Genomic DNA, 11,869 nt, shown 5'->3' on the forward strand with positions numbered 1-11,869 from the left:
ATTAGAGAACTAAGTGATGCACTAAAGAGAAATAATCTATGCATAATTGGTATTCCAGAGGAGGAAGAGAGAGGGAAAGGTGCTGAAGGTGTACTTGAAGAAATAAGAGATGAGAACTTCCCTGATCTGGGGGAAGGAAAAAGGCATTGAAATCCAAGAGGCACAGAGAACTCCCTTCAGACGGAACTTGAATCGATCTTCTGCACGACATATCATAGTGAAACTGGCAAAATACAAGGATAAAGAAAAAATTCTGAAAGCAGCTAGGGATAAACGTGCTCTAACATATAAAGGGAGACTGATAAGACTCGTGACAGATCTCTCTACTGAAACTTGGCAGGCCAGAAAGGAATGACAGGAAATCTTCAATGTGATGAACAGAAAAAATATGCAGCCGAGAATCCTTTATCCAGCAAGTCTGTCATTTAGAATAGAAGGAGAGATAAAGGTCTTCCCAAACAAACAAAAACTGAAGGAATTCATTACCACTAAACCAGCCCTACAAGAGATCCTAAGGGGGATCCTGTAAGACAAAGTACCAGAGACATCACTACAAGCATGAAACCTACAGACATCACAATGACTCTAAACCCATATCTTTCTATAATAACACTGAACGTAAATGGACTAAATGCGTCAACCAAAAGACATAGGGTATCAGAATGGATAAAAAAACAAGACCCATCTATTTGCTGTCTACAAGAGACTCATTTTAGACCTGAGGACACCTTCGGATTGAAAGTGAGGGGATGGAGAACTATTTATCATGCTACTGGAAGTCAAAAGAAAGCTGGAGTAGCCATACTTATATCAGACAAACTAGACTTTAAATTAAAGGCTGTAATTGGGGCGCCTGGGTGGCTCAGTCAGTTGAGCCACTGACTTTGGCTCGGGTCATGATCTCACAGTTTGTGAGTTCAAGCCCCACATCAGGCTCTATGCTGACCGCTCAGAGCCTGGAGCCTGCTTCAGATTCTGTGTCTCCCTCTCTCTCTGCCCCTCCCCCACTTATGCTCTGTCTCTCTCTGTCTCAGAAATAAAACATTTTTTTAAAAATTAATTAATTAATTAATTAAAGGCTGTAGCAAGAGATGAAGAAGGGCATTATATAATAATTACAGGGTCTATCCATCAAGAAGAAACAACAATTATAAATGTCTATGCACCGAATACGGGAGCCCCCAAATATATAAAACAATTACTCACAAACATAAGCGACCTTATTGATAAGAATGTGGTAATTGCAGGGGACTTGAACACCCCACTCACAGCAATGGATAGATCATCTAGACACATGGTCAATAAAGAAACAAGGTCCCTGAATGATACATTGGATCAGATGGACTTGACAGATATATTTAGAACTCTGCATCCCAAAGCAACAGAATATACTTTCTTCTCGAGTGCACATGGAATATTTTCCAAGATAGATCACATACTGGGTCACAAACCAGCCCTTCATAAGTATACAAGAATTGAGATCATACCATGCATACTTTCAGACCACAATGCTATGAAACTTGAGATCAACCACAGGAAAAAGTCTGGAAAACCTCCAAAAGCATGGAGGTTAAAGAACACCCTACTAAAGAATGAATGGGTCAACCAGGCAATTAGAGAAGAAATTAAAAAATATATGTAAACAAACGAAAATGAAAATACAACAGTCCAAACGCTTTGGGATACAGTGAAGGCAGTCCTGAGAGGAAAATATATTGCAATCCAGGCCTATCTCAAGAAACAAGAAAAATCCCAAATACAAAATCTAACAGCACACCTAAAGGAAATAGAAGCAGAACAGCAAAGACACCCCAAACCCAGCAGAAGAGAAATAATAAAGATCAGAGCAGAAAGAAACAATATAGAGTCTAAAAAAACTGTAGAGCAGATCAATGAAACCAAGAGTTGGCTTTTTGAAAAAATAAACAAAATTGATAAACCTTTAGTCATGCTTCTCAAAAAGAAAAGGGAGATGACCCAAATAGATAAAATCATGAATGAAAATGAATTATTACAACCAATCCCTCAGAAACACAAGCAATTATCAGGGAATACTATGAAAAATTATATGCCAACAAACTGGACAACCTGGAAGAAATGGACAAATTCCTAAACACCCACACACTTCCAAAACTCAATCAGGAGGACATAGAAAGCTTGAACAGACTCATAACCAGCAAAGAAATTGAATCAGTTATCAAAAATCTCCCATCAAATAAGAGTCCAGGACCAGATGGCTTCCCTGGGGTATTCTACCAGACATTTAAAGCAGAGATAATACCTATCCTTCTCAAGCTATTCCAAAAAATAGAAAAGGAAAGAAAACTTCCAGACTCATTCTATGAAGCCAGTATTACTTTGATTCCTAAACCAGACAGAGACCCAGTAAAATAAAGAGAACTCCAGGCCAATATCCCTGATGAATATGGATGCAAAAATTCTCAATAAGATACTAGCAAATCGCATTCAACAGCATATAAAAAGAATTATTCACCATGATCAAGTGGGATTCATTCCTGGGATGCAGGGCTGGTTCAACATTCGCAAATCAATCAATGTGATACATCACATTAATGAAAGAAGAGATAAGAACCATATGATCCTGTCAATCGATGCAGAAAAAGCATTTGACAAAATTCAGCATCCTTTCTTAATAAAAACCCTCGAGAAAGTTGGGGTAGAAGGAACATACTTAAACATCATAAAAGCCATTTATGAAAAGCCCACAACTAATATCATCCTCAATGAGGAAAAACTGAGAGCTTTCCCCCTGAGATCAGGAACACGACAGCGATGTCCACTCTCACCGCTGTTGTTTAACATAGTGTTGGAAGTGCTAGCATCAGCAATGAGACAACAAAAGGAAATCAAAGGCATCAAAATTGGCAAAGATGAAGTCAAGCTTTCGCTTTTTGCAGATGACATGATATTATACATGGAAAATCTGATAGACTCCACCAAAAGTCTGCTAGAACTGATACATGAATTTGGCAAAGTCGCAGGATACAAAATCAATGTACAGAAATCAGTTGCATTCTTATACACTAATAATGAAGCAACAGAAAGACAAATAAAGAAACTGATCCTATTCACAATTGTACCAAGAAGCATAAAATACCTAGGAATAAATCTAACCAAAGATGTAAAAGATCTGTATGCTGAAAACTATAGAAAGCTTATGAGGGAAATTGAAGAAGATATAAAGAAATGGAAAAACATTCCGTGCTCATGGGTTGGAAGAATAAATATTGTTAAAATGTCAATACCACCCAAAGCTATCTACACATTCAATGCAATCCCAATCAAAATTGCACCAGCATTCTTCTTGAAGCTAGAAAAAGCAATCCTAAAATTCATATGGAACCACAAAAAGCCCCGAATAGCCAAAGTAATTTTGAAGAAGAAGACCAAAGCAGGAGGCATCACAATCCCAGACTTTAGCCTCTACTACAAAGCTGTAATCATTAAGACAGCATGGTATTGGCATAAAAACAGACACATAGACCAATGGAATAGAATAGAAATCCCAGAACTAGACCCACAAAAGTACGGCCAACTAATCTTTGACAAAGCAGGAAAGAACATCCAATGGAAAAAAGTCTCTTTAACAAATGGTGCTGGGAGAACTGGACAGCAACATGCAGAAGAATGAAACTAGACCACTTTCTTCCACCATTCACAAAAATTAACTCAAAATGGACGAAGGACCTGAATGTGAGACAGGAAACCATCAAAACACTAGAGGAGAAAGCAGGAAAAGACCTCTCTGACCTCAGCCACAGCAATTTCTTACTTGACACATCTACAAAGGCAAGGGAATTAAAAGCAAAAATGAACTATTGGGATCTCATGAAGATGAAAAGCTTCTGCACTGCAAAGGAAACAATCAACAAAACTAAAAGGCAACTGATGGAATGGGAAAAGATATTTGACATTTGGCAAACGACATATCAGACAAAGGGCTAGTATCCAAAATCTATAAAGAGCTCACCAAACTCCACACCCGAAAAACAAATAATCCAGTGAAGAAATGGGCAGAAAATATGAAAAGACACTTCTCTAAAGAAGACATCCAGATGGCCAACAGGCACATGAAAAGATGCTCAACATCGCTCTTCATCAGGAAAATACAAATCAAAACCACACTCAGATATCACCTCATGCCAGTCAGAGTGGCCAAAATGAACAAATCAGGAGACTATAGATGCTGGAGAGGATGTGGAGAAACAAGAACCCTCTTGCATTGTTGGTGGGAATGCAAACTGGTGCAGCCACTCTGGAAAACAGTGTGGAGGTTCCTCAAAAAATTAAAAATAGACCTACCCTATGACCCAGCAGTAGCACTGCTAGGAATTTACCCAAGGGATACAGGAGTACTGATGCATAGGGGCACTTGTACCCCAATGTTTATAGCAGCACTCTCAAGAATAGCCAAATTGTGGAAAAAGCCTAAATGTCCATCAACTGATGAATGGCTAAAGAAATTGTGGTTTATATACATAATGGAGTACTATGTGGCAATGAGAAAGAATGAAATATGGCCCTTTGTAGCAAGGTGGATGGAACTGGAGAGTGTTATGCTAAATGAAATAAGCCATACATAGAATGACAGATAGCATATGTTTTCACTCTTATGTGGATCCTGAGAAACTTAACAGAAACCCATGGGGGAGGGGAAGGAAAAAAAAAAGAAAAAAAAAAGAGGTTAGAGTGGGAGAGAGAGCCAAAGCATAAGAGACTCTTAAAAACTGAGAACAAACTGAGGGTTGATGGGGGGTGGGAGGGAGGGGAGGGTAGGTGATGGGCATTGAAGAGGGCATCTTTTGGGATAGCACTGGGTGTTGTATGGAAAGTAATTTGACAATAAATTTCATATAATAAAAAATAAAAAATTAAATTAAATTAAAAAAAGAAGATGTGGTTTATATATACAATGGAATACTACTCGGCAATGAGAAAGAATGAACTCTTGCCATTTGCAACAACGTATATGGAACTGGAGGGTATTATTTCTAAGTGAAATGTCAGAGAAAAGACAGATATCCTATGTTTTACTCATATGTGGAATTTGAGAAACTTAACAGAAGACCGTGGGGGAAGGAAAGGGGAAGAAATAGTTTCAAACAGAGAGGCAAACTATAAGAGACTCTTAAATACAGAGAACAAGCTGGGGGCTAACTTTGGGGGGGGGTGATAGGCATTGAAGAGGGCACTTGTTGGGATGAGCACTGGGTGTTTATTGTATGTAAGTGATGAATCATGGAAATCTACTCCTGAAGCCAAGAGCACACTGTTTATGCTGTATGTTAGCTAACTTGAAAACAAATTATATTAAAAAAAAAAGATCCCAGGGTTGTGTGATTGAACCCCACGTTGGGCTCCCCACTGAGTGTGGAGTCTGCTTAAGATTCTTTGTCTCTCTGCCCCTCTCCTCCTCTTGTGCTCTCAATCTATCTCTTTCTCTAAAATAATTTTTTTTTAATTTAAAAAGAAGAAAGAAATACTAGATGCCAAAGGCTCCTAGTTGGTGCTGCACCAGCCACACGTCATAGTTCTGTGTGGGAAGAGGCATAATTGTTATCTCTCCAAACATAGTGTCTTATGTTTATTAAGGGATTCTTTCACTTATGAGACTAATATTACTATCCAGTTTTCTAATAATTTCACAAGCCTTATCTCACTGGACCAATGCAATGGAAGTTGTAGAAAAGAAAGGGAAGACAGGTCTGTCTGTTTTTAAAGTGCATTGCCATAGAAAGCCATCAAGTAATTTCCACGAAACAGATAACGACTTTTGCTTTTTATGCTCTACACATCTGTATTATCTGAATTATTTGCCCAGATACATACTCTTATTATTTGTGTGATTGTATTGTTTTAAGTGGAGTGTTCCCTCAGCTCACTAGATCAGAGCTCTTTGAAACCTAACATCAGAGCACTGAATTGAGTAAGATTTTGTCCTAAAGCAAAGTAAGGGAAAATCTTCCTTAATCCTTTAAGACATATTCTAACTAACTCTGTGTGAGGATGTAACAGCCTTGATTGAGCTTAATCATCATGACATTCACTTCATTCATAAGCCTGAGCCACAATGACTGACTGAGAAAGAGATTCTGGTTGGCCCAGAGTGGTCACATCTTATCCATAACTTCCATTTAATGTCAAGAAAGTAAGTGTTCAAGGCAGACTTTGTTCCTGGCACTTTCTTTCTATAACTCTTATTTGCTTTACAAAGACTTTTCATACCTGTGATTTTATCAGCTTTTCCAATATTCAATATCAGAGAGTGTCTTTCTCATTTTTGAACTCTGATGTACCTTACCTGAAACATGCTTTGTTCACAATAGGTACTCAAGAAGTAATATTTTTTTTAATTTGAGTATACTTGACATACTGTGTTCCATTGGTTTCATGTGTACAACTTAGTGATTTGACACACTTATACATTATGCTGTGTTCACTACAGGTATAGCTACCTCTGTCCCATTACATCACTATTACAATATGATTGACTCTATTCCTTATGCTGTACTTTTTATTACCATGACTTATTCATTCCATAACTGGAGGCTTGTATCTCCCACTCTCCTTCACCCATTTTGCCCAATCCTCACCTCCCTCCCTTCTAGCAACCATTGATTTGTTCTCTGTATTTATAGTTCTGATTCTGCTTTTTGTTTGTTTATTCAATTTTTTTAGATTCCATTTGTGAGTCGAAGGAATCATATGGTATTTGTCTTTCTCGGTCTGACTTATTTCACTTAGCATAGTACCCTCTAGGTCTATCCTTGCTGTCTCAAGTGACACAATCACATCCCTTTTTATGGCTGTGTAATATTCTGGTGTGTGTGTGTGTGTGTGTGTGCACGCGCATGTGTGCTGTTTTCCTTGTACATTCATCTATTGATGGACACTTAGGTTGCTTTTATGTCTTGGTTATAAATAATGCTGCAGTAATGTAGGGGTCTTTTCAAGTTTGTGTTTTTATTTTCATTAATGCCCAATAGTGGAATCATTGGATCATATAATATTGCTATTTTTAATTTTTTGAGGAACCTCCATACTGTTTTCCACAGTGGCTGCACCAGTTCACATTCTTACCAACAGTGCATGAGGGTTCCTTTTTCTCCACGTCCTCATCAACACTTGTTGTTTCTTGGTTTTTTTTTCCTTGTCTTTTATTTTATCCATTCTAAAAGGTGTCAATAAGTATTTTTTAATGGCTTAAAAAAAAAAACAAGATAGAGAAGAGGGGAGGGAAATGAAGATGTTTTGGAGGCTTGCCACTTGCCGGTACTTTATGTCCCATGTCACAACCTTTTCAACAATCTTGTTTAGTAATGTAGTGAGCACTGCAGATATTTCCCCAAAATCTAGTCCATGCATGCCGGGTAAGCTTTGGAAATTCTCACCCCACCGGCAGAAGGGGCTTCTTGACCAACAGTCATGATTGTCCTCTCTTTATCTAGAAGAAAGATAGCCTTGATAAATTCTCACGACAGGAGCATGGTGGTACAGGCTTATCTTGTTCCATTCCCCAGATGTAGGGCTGCATTCAGTGGTTCCAGAAACCAAAATCACAATGGCTTGAAAACCTTTTTATTTATTTATTTTTTCATATAACAAGGAGTCCAAAGTAGAAAGTCCAGAGCTTCTGCAACTGCTCAGGAAAACAGACACCTTTTCTCTTCTTCTACTGCTGTCTGTAGTGAAAAGCTTTCTTCCATAGTCATAAAATGTTTGTTGTACCACTGGGCAGTATCTCCACATCCCAAGCAGGAAGAAAGACCAAGGACAAAAGATGCATATCTGGGGGCACCTGGCTGGCTCAGCTGGTAGAGCATGTGACTCGTGATCTCAGGGTTGTGAGTTCAAGCCCCACATTGGGCGTAGAGCTTACTTCAAAAAAAATCATGTCTATTAAGTTTGTCCCTTTTCATCTTAATCAGGAAAACAGTAACTTTCCTAAAAGCCCTACCCATTAGGTATTAGAGTTCTGTTTCTCTCTTACTGACTAGAACTGTGTCAAAACCCCAGCTGCAGGGGAATCTGGAAAGCAGAGTTCTTTAACTGGGCACACTGCTACCCTGAACAAAATTAGGATATGTTTGTAGGAAAAATGAGGGGTAAGTGGATATTGGACAGGCAATACCAAGCATGAAATATTTTTCTAAGTGTTTATATCTGGCTCTTTGCCATTAATTGTACATGCTTGCCACTTTGGTTACTTTGCAATGTTTCTGTTGGATAATAGAGAAAACCATAAACTCTCTGCATCCCAAATCAGAAAGGATATGTTGCAATTGGATGTCACCATATGGGCCAAATATTTTAGAGGAAAAAGAGGGACATAGGTTGTCTTGTGTCTGTGTAGCTGGACTGTGGCAAAAGCTTTCTGTGACCCTGCTAAGAAGAGAGGTATCCTAATTTCTTCACTGTTCATATTTGATTTTGGACCTCAGGGCCAGAGGGTTGAGTTCTTCATACTCATCATAATTTACAGTGTATCATCACCACTGGTCTGTCCAAAATTCTGTCTCTCTCATTAATTTATGTACTTAAAAAAAGACCCATCCTCTACTCTTCTCCTCCTTCTACTATAGACAATTAGAGTGGTGTGTTTAATGTATAGTTTGTCTTTTTTTGTAAACGTTCTTGCATAATGCATATTGGAGGTTATACTTGTATTTATTTTTTATTTTTTTAAGATTTTGTTTTTAAGTAATCTCCACACTCAATGTGGGACTCAAATTCATAACCCCAAGATCAAGAGTTGCATGTTCCATAGACTGAGCCAACCAGGCACCCCTCTGGGCATATACTTTTAATTTGTAGAAATGATATTGAGTTATATGCCCCACTGTGTTGGGGCATATGATGTTCTTTTCTTAGGCAGCATTGGGTTTTTAGGATCCATCCAAGTTGCTTTATGTACATCTAACCCAGTGTTTCTGATTGCTGCATTATACCTCACAGTGTGCATCCATCTACTTTTCATACATACATTTTGTTATGAGCTGAACTGTGTTCCCCCCAAATTCATATATTGAAGCCTAACCCCAGTACCTGAGAATAAATCGTATTTGGAGATAGAACCTTTAAAGAGGTAATTAAAGTTCAATGAAGTCATAAATGAGTGAGCTTTAATCTACATGATTGTATTTGGAGACAGGACCTTCAAAGAGATGAGTAAATTCAACTGAGACTCTTAGGTGGGGCTCTACTCCAATATGACCTGTGTTCTTAAAGAAGAGAGACACAGCAGGGATGTGTGTACACAGAGAAAAACTATGTGAGGACACAGAAAGAAGGTGGCCATCAGCAAGCCACGAAGCATGGGCTCAGGAGAAACCAAACTTGCCAACACTTTGATCTTGGACTTTCAGCCTCCATAACCATGAAAAACTAAATTTCTGTTGTTTGAGCCACCCAACCTATGGTATTTTGTTATGGCAGTTCTAGAAATCCAACATACTTTCTCAGAGACACCCAGATTTCTTTCAATTCTTCTGTTGAAAGCCTTCGAAGCCAACAAACAAGGTTTCCTACAAAACTGACAATACTGTACCGCTAACGTCTGATTATTACTTAATGCCATTTTATGTTGAAAACTGAGAAGTCTTTCTCTTGGAGTTCTGAATCTTTCAGTGCCTTGTTAATTGAAAGCCTGGCAAAAGGAAAAGAGGAATCCTATCCCTGATGACATATGATAGGTTTGGGTAACCCAGGCCCAAGCTTTTCAGTCTTTAATTGGCCAGAGATTGGTTTAGAGACATTTCAGTCAATGAGAGGTAGAGGACTCTGGCTAGGAATTTTGTGACATGGGTATTTTTCTTTCCTTTAGGTTAGTGGAGCTGCTGCAGCCATTCTGTTACCATAAGGGAAGCAAGCTTTAGGATTATGCTGATGCCACATAAAGCTGTAGGTAAGGATGAAATATGCCAGGTCTTGATTCAGACCAACCCTGAAGCCCATTCTACTTCTGCACTTTTCAGCCGCATGAGCCATATTTTTTAAGCCAATGTGAGTCCTCTGTAACTTGGAAGAAAAAATATTCTAAATGATACTACAGGTAGGTACAAGGGTACAACTGTGAATAAAATCAGATCTCAGCCATTTGTGGGCATAAATTCATTTGCACTGATCAGTTTGGCAAAAAGTGAATACAACAATAACACCAGTCCTGATTATTGGCTTTAGGTAACAGAAGCTCACATACATTGATGGTAGGAATGTAAATTGCTGGGGCATCTCGGTGGCGACTCTTGATTTTGGCTGAGGTCATGATCTCACAGTCATGAGATCAAAGTCTCATGATCTCACAGTCATGCAGATCAGCCCGAGTTGGGCTCTGCACTGAGGGCATGGGGTCTGCTTGGGATTTTCTCTCTCCTGGCTCTCTGCCCCTCCCCCAAGCTCATGCGCACATGCTCTCTCAAAAATAAATAAATAAACATTTTTTTTTTTTAAGAGAGGAATGTAAATTGCTATTTATTTTTGGAAAACAAGGTTATTAGGCTTAACCTTTTGAAATTGTGATTTCTTTAGGTCACAGTGGTTGAGTATCAATAGTTTCATGTGATTCAACTCAGTATATTAAAAATACATATTCTTTGGAGTGCCTGGGTGGCTCAGTTGGTTAAGCTTCTGACTTCACCTCAGGTCATGATCTCATGGTTCATGAGTTCGAGCCCCGCGTCAGGCTGTGTGCTGACAGCTCAGAGCCTGGAGCCTGCTTCAGATTCTGTCTCCCTCTCTCTCTGCCCCTCCTCTGCTTGTGCTCTGTCTCTCTCTCAAAAATAAATAAAAACATTTTTAAAAATTTTAAAAACACATATTCTTTGACCTAACAATCTCAGTTTTGGGAAACTAGCCTATAAGAATAAAATCATTATAATATAAAGCTCTTCCTAGATAGGCATTTATTGCAACACTGTTGATAGTGACAAAGCAAAGCAAGATTAGAAAGCATCTAAAAAAAAAAAAAAATCTCAACATTGAGGAATAAAGTATCATACACCCAAAGTATGAAATATTATCTAAGAACTATTTCAGTAATGAGTTATATCTGTATCTCTTTACTTGGAGACAGGTCCCTGATGTTAAATCAGAAAAAAAAAAAGAAAAAAAGATGCAGAAGGAAAAAAAAGAAAAAGGAAAAAAGATAGAGTACCATGTTGACAATGATCCCAGTGATGTCAAAACAGGGGGAAAAGTCTTCTCTATGTATATGTCTGCCTGGCTACAGAGAAGGGAGTGAAAGGTAAATACTGCACTGGTAACATGAGTTAGCTTAGTGAGAGGGTAATGGAGGAAATTAAGGGGTAGTTTTAAAATTCCTTAAACATCTTTACATTGTTTCACTATTTACATGACATGGCTGGCAAGAATTGGGCTAGAAGATGGGGATACATGATTGAATCAGACACAATGTGGGGCTCCTGGGACTGACTTAGGGTCAACGGGGAAGTCCAAAGATTTTGTTACTGGGAGCTAGGTTTATTGAGTTTACCACACACCTGTGTGGTAATCTCTAAGCACTTGAGCTTTATGAACTCATTTTGTTCTTTAAAAAGACACGTAAGGGGTGCGTGGGTGGCTCCATCTGTTGGGCTCTGGACCCTTGATTTCCCCTTAGGTAAGAGCCCAGGATCACGTGATCCAGCCCCTGCTCAGCACGGAGCCTGCTTGGGATCCTTTCCCCCACTGGTGAGCTCTCTCTCTAGAAGAAAAAAGAAACGGGGGAAAGAAGATATTTAATGTTCATAAAGCACTATTTTTCTTTTAATGTCTTATTTATTTTTTTAAACACCCAACATGGGGCTGGAACTCAGACCCAAGATCAAGAGTCGCAGGCTTTGCGGGGTGG

At 38.7% G+C, this 11,869-nt stretch overlaps 1 non-coding gene across 1 annotated transcript; it reads left to right on the top strand.

Annotated features, from left to right (window-relative positions):
- The first annotated feature begins 7,817 nt into the window (after nucleotides 1-7,817).
- On the top strand, nucleotides 7,818-7,890 carry TRNAT-CGU (transfer RNA threonine (anticodon CGU)). Its single transcript has one exon. It is a non-coding gene; the product is annotated as a tRNA-Thr (tRNA).
- The last annotated feature ends 3,979 nt before the right edge of the window (nucleotides 7,891-11,869 follow it).

The sequence above is a fragment of the Prionailurus viverrinus genome, chromosome D4 (assembly GCF_022837055.1).
Source record: "Prionailurus viverrinus isolate Anna chromosome D4, UM_Priviv_1.0, whole genome shotgun sequence".
Lineage (NCBI taxonomy): Eukaryota > Metazoa > Chordata > Mammalia > Carnivora > Felidae > Prionailurus > Prionailurus viverrinus.